The sequence below is a fragment of the Bubalus kerabau genome, chromosome 2 (genome assembly GCF_029407905.1).
Source record: "Bubalus kerabau isolate K-KA32 ecotype Philippines breed swamp buffalo chromosome 2, PCC_UOA_SB_1v2, whole genome shotgun sequence".
NCBI lineage: Eukaryota > Metazoa > Chordata > Mammalia > Artiodactyla > Bovidae > Bubalus > Bubalus kerabau.
The window spans coordinates 146,565,536-146,580,750 of NC_073625.1; positions in this window are offsets into that span (position 1 = coordinate 146,565,536).

The following is a 15,215-nucleotide window of genomic DNA, read 5'->3' on the forward strand; positions in this document are numbered from 1 at the left end:
CTTGCATAACTAAAGGCTTGAATGTCAACTATAAAAAGAATGATAACAAAAATGCAGATATGTGTGTATATATATATATTTACATATACGTTCACATTGTGGAATTCAGTAAAGGGTAAAACGAGATGAAGATGGAGAAAAGTTCATTGGATTTGCAACTTAGGTCAGCATTGGTGATGTCTGTCTAAATAGTCTCAATGAGCTTTGTCTGTACAGGCTCTGATGGGGACTGAGGGATAGAAGCTATGTATTGTTAAGGAAATATAGGTGTTATTGTGGATGCTATTTTTAGAATAGGTTGAAAAATAAAAGAAGTATCTCTTGTCCTGACTGAAAAATTTCAGAATATCATGTCAACTCTTATCTCAGTGCTTTTCAAAATCTGCGCACTCATTTTGCTTCTCTAAACTTGCTTGCTGCAGTTTATTGCACTTCTTATCATTAGTACCTATCTTTATGCAGAGACTAAGGGTGTCTCTTTCTCCTAAAGCACTTACTGACTTCATTTCTTATTTGTGGAGAAATGTGTGTTTGTTGGGGAGGGGACTTTCTTCATTCACATTGTCTTTCACACAGTCAGTTAGAGACAATTCTCTGTCTTTGGGGTTTGTAGGTATGCTTGGCTTAAGATATGTGAATGGTAGTGCATGCTCATGTATCTGCAGCCCCATGGACTGTGGCCCGCCAGACTCCTCTGTCCCTGGGACTTCCCCAGGCAACAATACTGGGGTAGGTTGTCATTTCCTTCTTCAGGGGATCTTTCCGACCCAAGGATGGAACCTGCGTCTCTTGCATTGGCAGGTAAATTCCGTACCGTTGAGCTACTAGGGAAGCCCTATGAATGGTAGTGAAAGTAGTGAAGTCGCTTAGTCGTGTCCAGCTCTTTGAGACTCCATGAACTGTAGCCTGCCAGGCTCCTCCATCCATGGGATTTTCCAGGCAAGAGTACTGGGGTGGGTTGCCATTTCCTTCTCCAGGGGGTCTTCCCGACCCAGGGATCGAACCTGGGCCTCCCACATTGCAGGCAGACTTTTTACCGTCTGAGCCACAAAGGAAGCCAAAATAAATTAGACCTCATACTGCTGTTCGTGTGCTTCCAGCAGCGTGGAGCCTTTCACCTACAACATAAAGAGCCAGGTTGGAGAACAATTCAGCTTCTCTCTTTAAGGTAACCCCTGCTGCTGCTAAGTCGCTTCAGTCGTGTCCGACTCTGTGCGACTTCTTTCCCAACTGGCTATGTCTCAATAGAGAAGGGTGTTGTAGTTGGCAGGATGGTAGTAATTCTATCTAAACCCTAACTGCATTTTTTACAATGGTGTAAAAATAAATAAGTATCAAAATATCACAGTTATTTATACATTTTCAGACAGTATTTCAGCATGGAAAATAAATTAAGAAGAAACTAAATTTTAATCTATTTCTGTAATTTAAATGTAATATCAACTATTGTAGAAAATTTCTATAGACAGCAATAATGAGATATGTGATCTTAATGGGATTAACCAAAAGGGACAAAGACAGCTGACTTTCTCAAGCACTCTTTGAAAGTTCGAGTTTCCTTTCTACATTACAGAAATCCTGAGAAATGAGGAAATCTGAAAATATATGTTGTTAAAAATCTACCTCCTGAAGCCAGCACAACTGGTTATGAACAAACTGTTTCTTCAATTTTCACTATAATTTTCTTAATGTTTGTGTTGGAAATTGTGATCAGGCTGTACAGGACTTCAGAATGATCATCTTTAGCATTTATCCCCATTTTCAATTTAGAGTTTGGCTCTCATTAATATCATGCTAGGAACACTTTTAAATCACAGTAACTATTAAAGTAAGGATGTTCTACCTCTTACGAGGTTGTAGCTGCTGGAATGCTCTACCCAGAAGATACTTGGGCACCTAGGTGTCCATTCTTTCATCTGCTGCTAGTATTGACAGCTGGTGACTCAAAGCTAAGTGCTTTACTAGGAATTGCGTTACTAGAAGGAAGCTGCTTCGCCCAGGTCATGTGTCTCCCCAGGGGCAGTCAATATTCAATGACTTGACCATGTTGAGGCACAAAAACTTGACCCCTCACCTCCATTATGGAAAACTTCGAAGGCAATTTTAGCTTCAAAGCTTACTGTAAAGGATTGGCCACGATTCTGATGCAACAGCTTCACAGTCTGACCTCTTGCTCTGCCTGATTCATCCTTCACAGGTATTATTTCCCCATTCCTGGTGACTTCTGCATGAAAATCTTAGTGTCACAATATATTGTCAACTCTTTTCACACTATTCATTTGAAGAATCTGCCTGCAAATCAGGAGACCAAGGTTTGAATCTTGTGTTGGGAAGATACCCCAGAGAAGGAAATGGCAACTCACTCCAGTATTCTTGCCTGGGAAATCCCATGGACAGAGAAGTCTGGCAGGCTACAGCCCATGTGGTTGCAAGAGTCAAACACGACTCAGCTAAACCACCACCACCACCACCAGCCAATTAAGAGTGACATTTCCCTCAAGCCACGGGGCCCAGAAGAGTTCTCTGACACTTCTGAAATATTTTAAAGAGGAAGTAACAGAATATGATTTTAGAAAAATTATTGTGGCCACTAAAGGAATGAGGGATAAGGGAAATACAGAGGTATCAGTTCAGAGGCTGCTTTTGCTCAGTGAGAAATGGTGGCGGTAGAAAGACAGTGGGTGTAGTAGAGCCTAGCCACTTTCCCGAGCCATGTGGGAGAGACAACCATGGCACTTAGCTGGTGGTGGGATGTGACATGTGAAGGAGAGAGGAATTAGAGAGGAATGAGAGAATTCCAAATGTGTTGGCTGGCTGAGCGAATGGCTATGTTTTTCACCGGATTAGGATAACTAGAGGGGAAGGGAAGTAGGCTATAAAGGAAAGATAAATCAAGTTTTAGACCAACTGAATTTCAACAAAAGGTACTTAGAATAGAGTGATTTCAGATAAGGGAGAGAGGCTACTTTGACTTGGATATTAGAAACAGCAAAGTGTTTTGTATATTTTCTTTTGGTAAAAAATAAGTAGTATTAGTCAGACTTAATATAGTCAGATACCTTTCCTACCTTTATCTTTCTTTGTCCCCACTGTCTATGGTTCCCAAACTTGTTCTCTTCACACTAGACAACTCAGATGGGAGCTTTATTTGAGCACGTGCATCAATTTACCACAGCAAAAATGATTCTGGTCTGAGATGGGTTCCCCAAAAAGCACTGGGAAGACTGGTTATCTGGTTGCTGACAGTCACTTTCAATAGCATAACAAATTTCAGTTCCAAATAGAAAATGAAGCAGCAAGAAAGTTAGGGTATATTGACTGTCCTGCCTCAAAAAAAATATTATTCAGTCATGCCTTAAATTCTCTTTATTTTACTAAGGGAAACACTGAACAAGATTCTTTTTCTGTCATTTAAATTATAAATCTCTATATAATGCTTTTATAGTATATTATATTACATGTATATTATAAATTCATATATATATATATATGTATTTTATAACTTCACTTCTGAGAAGCCCCAGTAGATCAAGAGATAAAGAATTTGCTTGCAATTCAGGAGATGTAGGAGACACAGGTTTGATCCCTGAGTCAGGAAGATCCCCTTGGAGAAGGAAATGACAACCCACTCCAGTATTCTTGTCTGGAAAATCCCATGGACAGAAGAGCTTGGTGGACTACAGTCCATAGGGTGCAAAGTCAGACACAATTGAGCTTGCACAGGCACACCAGTAACAACTTCATATCTATCCACTTGACAAATATGGGCAATGTAATCATTCCTTCCTCATTTTGTAACCTGGCATATAAGTACAGAATAAATTACAAGAAAAAAATTTTGGGGGGGCAGATATCATACTTTAAAGGCATATACAAAGGGAAAGTTTATAGAATATGGATTACACAAGTAGAGACTTGTGTATCTGCCCTAATTGTGCTCTACTCAACTTCTGAAACTCAGAAGGACTTCCTTCCTTATTTCAAAAAAGCAAGTCCTACGCACCCTGATAATGAAATGAGTCGGTTACTTTGGTATTTATAAATGAACTGTCAGCATGTGAGTGCATCCCTTCATTGGTATGGACTCAGGAATTCCTCTCTTGACAACTTTTCACACTAGAAAGATCATACAAATAATTAAAACAGTTCGCTTTGGATGAGACAACCTGCACATCACTATTAGTGCATGCAAAGACAATAATAATATAGTCAAAATAATCAGTTTTACCATATTAGATACATTTCTCCAAAAGAGCTTAGACCAGATCATCCAGACGTTATGTATTTTGATCATTTCTGCTTTGGATCATCTGTCATTTGTGTATGTTGACTTGTGATTTTTCTTTGTCTTTTTAAAAGTACAAATAGACTCTGTGCTGCTGCTGCTGCTGCTAAGTCGCTTCAGTCGTGTCTGACTCTGTGTGACCCCATAGATGGCAGCCCACCAGGCCCCACCGTCCCTGGGATTCTCCAGGCAAGAACACTGGAGTGGGTTGCCATTTCCTTCTCCAATGCATGAAAGTGAAAAGTGAAAGTGAAGTCACCCAGTCGTGTCTGACTCTTAGCCGACCCCATGGACTGCAGCCTACCAGGCTCCTCCATCCATGGGATTTTCCAGGCAAGAGTACTGGAGTGGGGTGCTTTTGCCTTCTCCGAGACTCTGTAAGTGCTGGAAAATATTAAAAAATCAAGGAGTAACAAAAAAATAGTCTTCGTTTCTCTATGAGTCATATACTTTAAGTGTAATGATGAAAACGTGGCCTGAATAAGCTTGCTATAGACTGATGCCATCTGCTCACCTGTGGCTGTCTGTTTCATGGCACAATGCCTACTTGCAGAGGCATGCTGGAGATGTAGAACATGACATACTCCTACCTGCACCTACTCCTCCACTGCCCTTCTGTTCCCAGAAATATTTATTTATGCAGAATTAGGAGTAACTGGCAATAACATCAAAAGAAAAAAAAAAAAAACTCTGTTACTTGTAATTATTCATCGTCTCAGCCTCTCTAGAATTCATTTTTCTGCAGAAGCGTTATAAATCCCACTGGATCATATGTCAGAAAAGAAGAAAAATTTCTACCTATGGAGCGCTGAAGTATCACTTTAGTTTTAGATGAAGAAACATGAAGTAATTTCACTCCAACCCTTTCAAAAGTTTCATGTATGACTTCTTTCAATTTTGACCTACTACCAGGGTAAAACCCATATCCATTTCATTAAAAGTCATGAGGTTTATTTACTTTGAGTTTTTGATGAAAAGTAAAATAAATGTCAAAGTGTAATTAAAAGTGACTTTTTCAAGAGTGGGTGCTGAGTGCCATCAAAGGAACTTCTGTTAGATGGAGAACTGTTTCATCTTCCTGAGTCCTGGACCCTACTGCTGGACATCGAAGACAGCAGTCCCCAGCTGTTTTGACACCGAGGACTGATTTTGTTGAAGGTAATTTTTTCCACGGACTGGGTCGGGAGATGGTTTTGGGATGATCCAAGTGCATTACATTTATTATGTCACTGCTGATCTGACAGCAGGCGGAGCTCAGGTGGTAATGCAAGAGATAGAGAGTGGCTGTAAATATAGATGAAGTTCTGCTCTCTTGCTTGCCACTCACTTTCTGCTGTGCTGCCAGTATGGGTCTGTGGCCAGTTGGGGACTCCTGATCTAAGCAAAGGCAATGAAGTTAATTGTTGAACATATGATGTTTAAGGCTGTAAAACCTAGAAAATATTGTTTTCTAATACATTTGGGATTTCATGTGAGTTTCTAAAGTAGAGAACTGGCTCTTAAATTCAACCCATGAAAAGGGTAGTCAGAGATTTAACCTCCTCCTAGGGGGCTTCCCAGGTGGCTCAGTGGTAAAGAATCTGCCTGCAATGCAGGATATGCAGGAGACAGGAGTTCAATCCCCGGGTCAGGAAGATCCCCTGGAGAAGGAAACGGTAATCCACTCCAGTATTCTTGCCTAGAAAATCCCATGGACAGAGGAACCCGGCAGGCTACAGTCCATAGGGTCACAAAGACTCAGACATGACTTAGTGACTATGCAACAGCAAGGAGACAGCAGTAAGTAGAGAAGAGTCGGATCCAGTTGGAACTCCAGGTTCCTGACTTAGTAGCTGGGAATGAGTGACGTTAAAAAAAAAATTTCTTTGTGTCTTGTTAATTTGATAAAAAAGTTGGGAGTGATTTTACTTACCTCATGGGGTATGTAGTATAGGGAAATAAAATAGGGAAAGCTCCTGGCACATGGGAAGTCAATGTTTACTTTGCCTGGTGTTTTTCAGTTCAGTCGCTCAGTCATGTCCGACTCTTTGCGACCCCATGAATTGCAGCACGCCAGGCCTCCCTGTCCATCACCAACTCCCAGAGTTCACCCAAACTCATGTGCATTGAGTAGATGATGCCATCCAGCCATCTCATCCTCTGTTGTCCCCTTCTCCTCCTGCCCCAAATCCCTCCCAGCATCAGGGTCTTTTCCAATGAGTCAACTCTTTGCATGAAGTGACTAAAGTATTGGAGTTTCAGCCTCAGCATCAGTCCTTCCAATGAACACCCAGGACTGGTCTCCTTTAGAATGGACTGGTTGGATCTCCTAGCAGTCCAAGGGACTCTCAAGAGTCTTCTCCAACACCACAGTTCAAAAGCATCAATTCTTCGGTGCTCAGCTTTCTTCACTGTCCAACTCTCACATCCATACATGACCACAGGAAAAACCATAGCCTTGACTAGACGGACCTTTGTTGGCAAAGTAATATCAAATCACACCTATTATTTGGAGAAATGTATTGTTAAGTGATCAATTGCTAAGTCCTTTCCAACTCTTTATGTCTCTATGGACTGTAGCCTGCCAGGCTCCTCTGTTTATGGGATTTTGCAGGCAAGAATGTTGGAGTGGGTTGCCATTTCCTTCTCCAGGGGATCTTCCTGACCGAGGGATTGAACCCTCATCTCTTGCATCTCTTGCATTGGCAGATGGATGCTTTACCACCAGTGCCACTTGTTAACTACATATTTTTTTTCTGCTAGCATTTTTAACCCTCTTTTTGAGCTAACACAAAGGATTGAATTTTCAAATCTAACTCACGTGAACCAAAAGTATTGCCTGTTATTAATCTTAAAAGTATTTGGGAGGCTCAGACAAAGTAGGGAGAAGTCTGGGATGTGAAGGGCAACTTCTGGGTCCTTTTTTTCCTCCATAATACATGTGCTTTCTGGCCATAGTAGATGTGGTTTTTCAGTGAGATTATCTCCTCAAACAGGAGGAGAATTTTAGTTCTCACCATTGTATACCATGGTTTATGTAATAATGTCCAAGTTTCATAAATCTACAGATTCTGGGTTTATTAACTGCAAGCAATCCTAAGCCATAGGAATGAATGATATGGCAACCCATTGAGTATTCTTGCCTGGGAAATCTCATGGACAGGGGAGCCTGGTGGATTACAGCCTGTGGGGTCACAAAGAATTGGACACAACTTAGCAACTAAAGAACAACAACAATTCTAAACAATGGGCACCCTTTAAAGAATATCCCATGAGTAAGGATCCTCCTTTTACTAAATATTATTATTCTATTTGCCTAGAGGTCTAGAAAATTGTTGGCAAGGATATTAGAGTAGATGTCCTGACTTCTATTATTTCCCACAGCAGTATCCCACTGGTTAAGGGAGTCAATGGGTCACAGGTACTTTGCTGCCTTCCCTAGATCTCTCTGTTTAACAAAAGGTTAACACAGCAGCTGGCACAGGGACACGTCAGCTTCCTCTGTTCTTCTCACTGTACCTTCATGTAAACTTCTGATAAACTGATCCTTGTGAAATAATGGAAAAAAGTATTGGACAAGCATTCAGGAACAGGAGCCCATGTGCTTGCCCTGATCTTGTGCATGTTACTAAAAGCCTTGAAGGGTTTTTTCAGGATTACACTAAGCAAGACAGTGTAATCTAAATATTTCTGAGTCATTTTTTTATCTTTTACATTAAGATTATATTTGTCCTGGATATTCAGAAAGATTTGGGGAGTTATATAGTACAGATAAATGAAAAGTAATAGAAGGTAAGAGTGTAATATATTGTGCATTTATCATCTCCTTTACTGTTCAATTTTCAGAGAGGTGTATACTCGATAAAAATCTACCTTTTTCACAATGAAAAATTTTGGGACGTATATGAACCATGCTTGTTGTAAAGGAATTAAACAATTATGAAAAGAATATATAAAAATGTTTAATTCTATTCCCAGAGATAGCCAGTTGAAATCTATAGCATATCACTTTAGACAGAATATATAATATATATGCAGGCATGCAACATATCTTACTCTTTATATAATTATCTATATGTATATAAATATTATTATATTATCATTAAAATTTGCAACTTGTTTTTCTCCTCCAATATTTTGTCATGTCAATATAAATTGATCTACATCATAATTTTTCATTCTCAGGTAGTCTACATTTATATTCATATATAAACTTGTTAAAGTGTTAGTCACTCAGTTGTCCAACTCTTTGTGATCCCATGGACTGTGCCCTGCCAGGCTCCTCTGTCCATGGAATTCTTCAGGCAAGAATACTGGACTAGGTCACTATTTCCTCCTTACCAGGGGAGAAGTATTAATTACTTAATACTTAACTATTAGTGAAGTGTCTGCACTAAAGTTTTGGAGTTTATAGTTATACTAACCTTATGCATCATGATAGTTTGTGATATAAACTGCATTTTTACTATAGTAGTGGTGCTCGTCCTCAGTTGCTCAGTCATGTCACACTCTTTGTGACCCCATGGACTGTCGCCTGCCAGGCTCCACTGTCCATGGCATTTTCCAGGCAAGAATACTGGAGTGGGTTGCCATTTCCTGCTCCAGGGGATATTCCTGACCCAGGGATCAAACACTCATCTGCTCTATCTCCTGATTTAGCAGGTGGATTCTTTATCACTGTGCCACCTGGGAAGCCCATAGCAGTGGTAGGGGGACAATGTTTACTATCATTATCGATGGCAAAATGGTTATGATGGTATATTCAAAACACATTTTATATACATGATAACAACTGATGGTGATTGAGAACAAATAAGGGCCTTGTATTAAAGTACACTATCACATTTAATCTTCACAATATTCCTAGAAAATAGGTACTATTAGTGTTTCTAGGTCACAATGAGGAAAAGTGATATTTATAAGGATTTAAGATTGAGATCAAACAGCTAGTTAATGATCTGATGGAGTCCAAAGCACAAACTTAAGTACTATGTTAGACAACAAGAAAATCTAGCTTTCTCCATATATTGTGATGGGAAGTTAAGTTTTCATTTTTCCCTTTGCCAAAGTTCCTAAGCAAATGTGAATGGGTACTTAGAGTCTCTGGTTCCTCTTAGGTAAAGAGACTTCAATAATTATCTTCTTAAAATAATTGAACTTGGGTTAGAGGGTGAGAGAGGGAGAGAGTGGCCATAACCAGTAAGCAAGTCATATTTTCATTTTATTTCCAGCAGTGCTGTTCTTCACAGCTCAACCAAACAAACTGCCAATATTTTCAGTTTACTCATAGCTCTATCTGGGCAGCAAGGTCATTATTACTTTAGGGACCCTTTGACTCAGCAGCCAAAGGCACATTGCTTTCTGGCTGGGGATCTGGGCTTTGTTTTCACCCTTGGCTGTTGGGTTTGATTGGCACAGTGGTTCTTTTCTTTTTAAAGAAGTCCAGTCCACCATAAAATTTGAGACATTTTCATTTTATCATCATGAGAACATGTCTTCAGTTATTGCCTAGTCTTTACATAAGGGTAACCTAAGATTTTCAGAGCGGTGAGATTGACAGCAAAATTATATTGGGCTTCTTTTAGTCAGTTTTTCATTCTCTAGTGGGTCACCTTCATCTGCAGTTAAACTCAATCCAGAGCAGTAAGAGCTTGAATAGTATTCAGTGCCTCATCTACTGTTTACCATAGGGGTCTTTCTCAGGGAAATCTGAGGTTCAAAGGTTTCTTAAAACTGCCAATATCTACTGCAAAAGTGTTGGAGAAATTTTGCTAACTTCTACAAGTGGATTGAAGATTAAGATGATAGACTGCAAAAGGGACTGAATCCTAAAGTACCCTAGCCATTGCCTTCTTTGTATTACGCATTTCACTCCTTCATTTTCCAAGCAAACCAACCAAAGTTCTAATGATTCACCTGGCTTCAGCCAGTCATGGTCATTGATTTTCCTTCTTGCACTCTTGGTTTAGGTGTGTTTCTCTGTAACTATTTTCTGAAGGGCATCAGAAACTTCTACCCCCTCACCCCTAGGACAATCTTAGTATTACTATTTACAATGTCTTGAGACTGACCACCATATTGATTAGGAAGTCTGCTGTCTGAAGGAGAGTTACAATAACAAGGTCAGCTGTCTTTGAACCCATTTATTTATATTGATTTATAATCACCACCCTTATTCTTATTAACAAACAATGAGTTGGAAAAATAGTTATTGTCTGGTGACAGTATGATTTGGCCAGTGTATTTGTTACCAATTCCCATGAGTTTGCCTCTAATCCCATTTATTAAGTTGAAAGACCCTCATTTTCCTTTTCTAGGAAGCCATACCTCTATCATCAACATCTCATCCTTGCTGATAAAACCCTTTAGAACTGGGAAGTGTCAGAAATATACTCTAGTTGCAAGCAAACTCTAGTTTGCTCATGGAAGTGGGCAGAAGACATGAGATTCTTGTGTCAAACACAAAGGCCTTATTTCCACAACAATATTGATCCTTTGAATATTAGTGTTTTCTTCTTTTAGTCCCTCAGTGATGGGAAGACGAACAGATGATACCTGCTCAAACAGTATCTGAGCTTGCTGCTGCTGCTGCTGCTGCTAAGTCACTTCAGCCGTGTCCGACCCTGTGTGACCCATAGACGGCAGCCTACCAGGCTCCCCAGTCCCTGGGATTCTCTAGGCAAGAACACTGGAGTGGGCTGCCATTTCCTTCTCTAGTGCATGAAAGGGAAAAGGGAAAGTGAAGTCGCTCAGTCATGCCCGACTCTTAACAACCCCACGGACTGCAGCGTACCAGACTCCTCCGTCCATGGGATTTTCCAGGCAAGAGTACTGGAGTGGGTTGCCAGTGCCTTCTCCTTAGGGAACCCAAATCATTCATGGCAGCAAACCAGATAACCGTTTGTTCTAGCAAGAGACATTAACTTTATCATTTGTTGTTGTTTAGTCACTAAGCCGTGTCCAACTCTTTGAGATTTCATAGACTGTAGCCTGCTAGGTTACTCTGTCCATGGGATTTCGCAGGCAAGAATACTGGAGTGGGTTGCCATGTCTTTCTCCAGGGGATCTTTCTGACCCAAGGATCAAACCTGGGTCTCCTGCATTATAGATATATACTTTACTGTGGAGCCACCTGGGAAGTCCAACTTTATCATATCAGATAGTAAGTATCCTTCCTTTTTCTCCCGAAGGAAAAACATCATCTCTGTCTTCCGAAATTTTTCACTATCAGATATCTATGGGAAAATAGTCTAGAACAAAAGCATTCAGTGTCTCTCCTCACAAGACATGTGCAAATGCAAGAGAATGATGGAAATTGTCTCCTGACAGGGTGGTCGGTTATACCTCAACTGGCAAGGAACTTGCAAGATTTAGAATTTTGAAGTTTTCAGCCTTGTCTATGACTGTCCATATGTTTTTATCCATGTCTCAGCATTTCATTCATTCCCTACCAGTGCCTTAGCTGGCTGGATTGGCCATTTAATTGACACAGCAATTCTAACTGTTATGATCAGGTGTTGGGCTTGGATCTCAGCCATGTCTGCTTCTAGCTAGAAGAGACGAAAACTCTACAAAGCTCCCAAAGAAGCTTTCTAATTGTCCACTTGCATGTCCTGTTGAGTCACACATCTCAGTTTCTCCTTTACTTCTTGTACACTCTCCAGGACTTCAAAGTTAAATTATGCCACCATCTTTTATAATCCATATTTGGTTATTATTTTTGCAACTGCATTTGTTATATCAGTGCCACAGTTATTTGATTGCTTTTTGCTGTCACTCTGCATTTCACTAAGTGTTATGGACTAAATATTTATTAAAAAGGAAACTCAATTTTCCTCCTTCTCTGGAGGAAAACCCAGCTCTTCCCTACTTTGTGTTTCTTACTTGTGAATGTCTTTGCTACTGATGCAAAACAGTTCACTCTGGCCAAATGTGTGGAGAATATTCTCCACACCAACCAATTTTCTGTGAAAACCAGTTGGGTCTTTAATTCATAATCTAACTCAGTTCTGACACTACCTGGAAAAAGAGTAAGAGCCCACTGGGTAAGGGCTCAGTCCCACAAAATTCCACCCCTTCACTGTCCATCATTGTTCCCCACTCTAGACACAAGCCCAGATTATCACTTCTGCTTCTTACCAACTGGCTATAAGTCAGAGATTCCAATGAGCTCTTCCTGAGTGTCAATTAATTTCCTCGAGTGGCTCAAAGAACTCAGGGAAGTACATACATTTATCAGTTTATTAAATGATATAATAAAGGATACTGATGGACAGTCAGGTGAAGAGAGACATAGGGTGAAGTCCAGGAAGGTCCTGAGTGTAGAGTTTTGTCCAATGGGTTTGGGTTTGTCACTCTCCTAGGGTATGACTTTTTGCCAAGCTATAAGCTCTCAGAACTCTGTACTTCTGTGATTTTATGGAGGCTTCCTCAGGTAGGCATGATCAATTATTTCCAGCTCCTCTCACATCTCTGGAGGATGGACGGTAGGGCTGAAAATTTCAAGCTTCTAATCATGGTCTTTCTGGTGATCAGCCCTCATGTAGGAGCCCACCCAGTCTCCTCAATAAAACAAAAGATGCTCCTAGTGTTCTTATCGATTAGGAAATTATGAATATTTTAGGAGCTCTGTACTGGAAACCAGGGCGATATATATATAATATATATATATAATTATATATAATACAAATATATATATATATATATATTTGTATTATCTCACAGTTGTGTTACCAAAATCCATATGTTGATGCCATAACCCTCCAATGTGAGTATATTTGGATATAGGGCCTGTGAGGAAGCAATAAACACTATATGAAATCATAAACTCTCATTCTATAGACTAGTGCTCTTATAAGAAGAGGAGAAAACACCAAAACTCTCTCTCTTTCCACATGTATCCACTAAGGAAAGGCCATGAGAACACACAGTGAGAAGGTGGCTTCTACAAGACAGAAGAGAACTCTTACCAGAAATCAACTATGCTGGCACCTTGATCATGGACATCCAGTTTCCAGAAGTGAGAAGATACATTTTTTGTTGTTTAAAGCTTAACATCCAGACTGTGGTATATGCAGCCAAGCACACAAGATCCTAAGCCACAAGCAATGGTAATTTGAATTATTGTAATATTACCACCTGCTACAGATTACCCATTCTTTATTTCTTTCTGCCAAATTGATTATCCCTGTACTCATCAAATACAAAAGCAACTCAACCCCAGAGTTTCATTTTTGACAATATCTTTCCTGAAGCCACTGCTGGATATATATATATATATATATATTTTTTTTTTTTTCATCAGTCAGTACTAGAAAATACATACCATAAACTCCAACTGGGTAACTTGAGAAGAGTTTAATAAAAGGCCTGTTTACTGTCATCTGAGCAGGGTGTTTGGAGATCCACTACACATCATCACTAGGGCTGAGGAGATAAGAAGAAACAACGGTTACTGGAAGCTGGGAACCAAGACAGGACCCCAGGGCCTCAGGAGGAAAGGCTGGCCGTCCCACTCCAGTCCTCATGGGAGGATCAGGGAACTCCCTCCTCTCCTTCCTCAAGACCCTTATCACTTATTTTCAGGCTGTGTTTTCTTTTCTTTTAAACTGTGAGTGCTTTGATTGTACTGAACCTTTCTATCATTTCAGGACTGGGTACATACTTCAGGTATGGAATCATCTTTTCTGTATGCGAGGTTTCTTCCAGTTTAAACATTTACACCTTTTAAGAGTAACTTATCCGTCACTTTGGATCTCAAACAATGAATCTCATGTAGATAAAGCAGTTGATGGGATTGTATATGATCCCTCTGCTGGGGATACACATTTTCATCAGTTGAAGGATGAAAGTGGATGCAAAAGAGCAAAGAAGATGAACTGTAGAATAACTTCCATCTGCTTCCACCCTAGGATCCTTTTTGCTTTTCTTGATCTTTCTTCCCGCTCTGGAAGCAGCCCTATATGGCTGTATGGATGGAAGGAACAGAGTGCTCCAGGGGTATTGGTTTCTTTGCCATTGGGTTGCCATGGTCTGGTTGCCATGTTTGGCAGAAGGGCAAAGTTGCTGGGAATCCACAGAGATGTCTCTGTTTCTGCAGTTTATAAGCTGCACTCTCATATCTAGGAGAAATACTTGTGTCCTGATTTTTACTAGTCCTGCATTATTCTAGTTTCTTTTGTGTTTTCCTATACCCTTGCCACATTTTGGTAAATAGTTCTTATATCAAATTACCCAGTTTGAAAGTGCCATCTGTTTCCTGTTAGGACCCTGAATATATGTCCACTTTGGACCATATTGCTTCCTTGGCTCCTTTAGTTCTCTGAGCAGTCTGATGAAATAGGTTATGATAACACTTTAAAAGTAAGTATACTGAGGTTATTCAAGAGGTCGGTACATTTCTTTCCAGGGCTTCCCAGGTGGCTCAGTGATTAAAGAATGTGAATGCAGGAGACACAGGAACTTTAGGTTCGATCCCTGTGTCAGGAAGATCCACTGGAGGAAGACATGGCAACCCACTCCAGTATTCTTGCCTGGAAAATCCAATGGACAGAGGAGCCTGGCAGGCTGCAGTCCATGAGGTCGGAAAGAGTCAGACATGATTGAGTACTCAAGCACATTTCTTTTCAGCTTTCTATGAATTGCACTTCAAAAAAGTTGAAATCAGCTTGTACAAATTGTATTTGCTTTTTTTTCCTCTTGTCATTTTCTCTTTGCTTGTGTCATGAAGTTTTCTTCATAAATATAATTTTAAGCACTGTATGACAATCTACTTTGTGGATATGACATGATTTATCAAACTCATTCTCTTATGCTGAACATTTGGATCATTTTATGTTTTTCACTACTCTGAATAAAACCATGATGAACATTTCTGAGAGTGGCACTATCTAATCTTATTTTCTCATCAGATACATACACAGAAATATATATTATATGTATAAATATACAT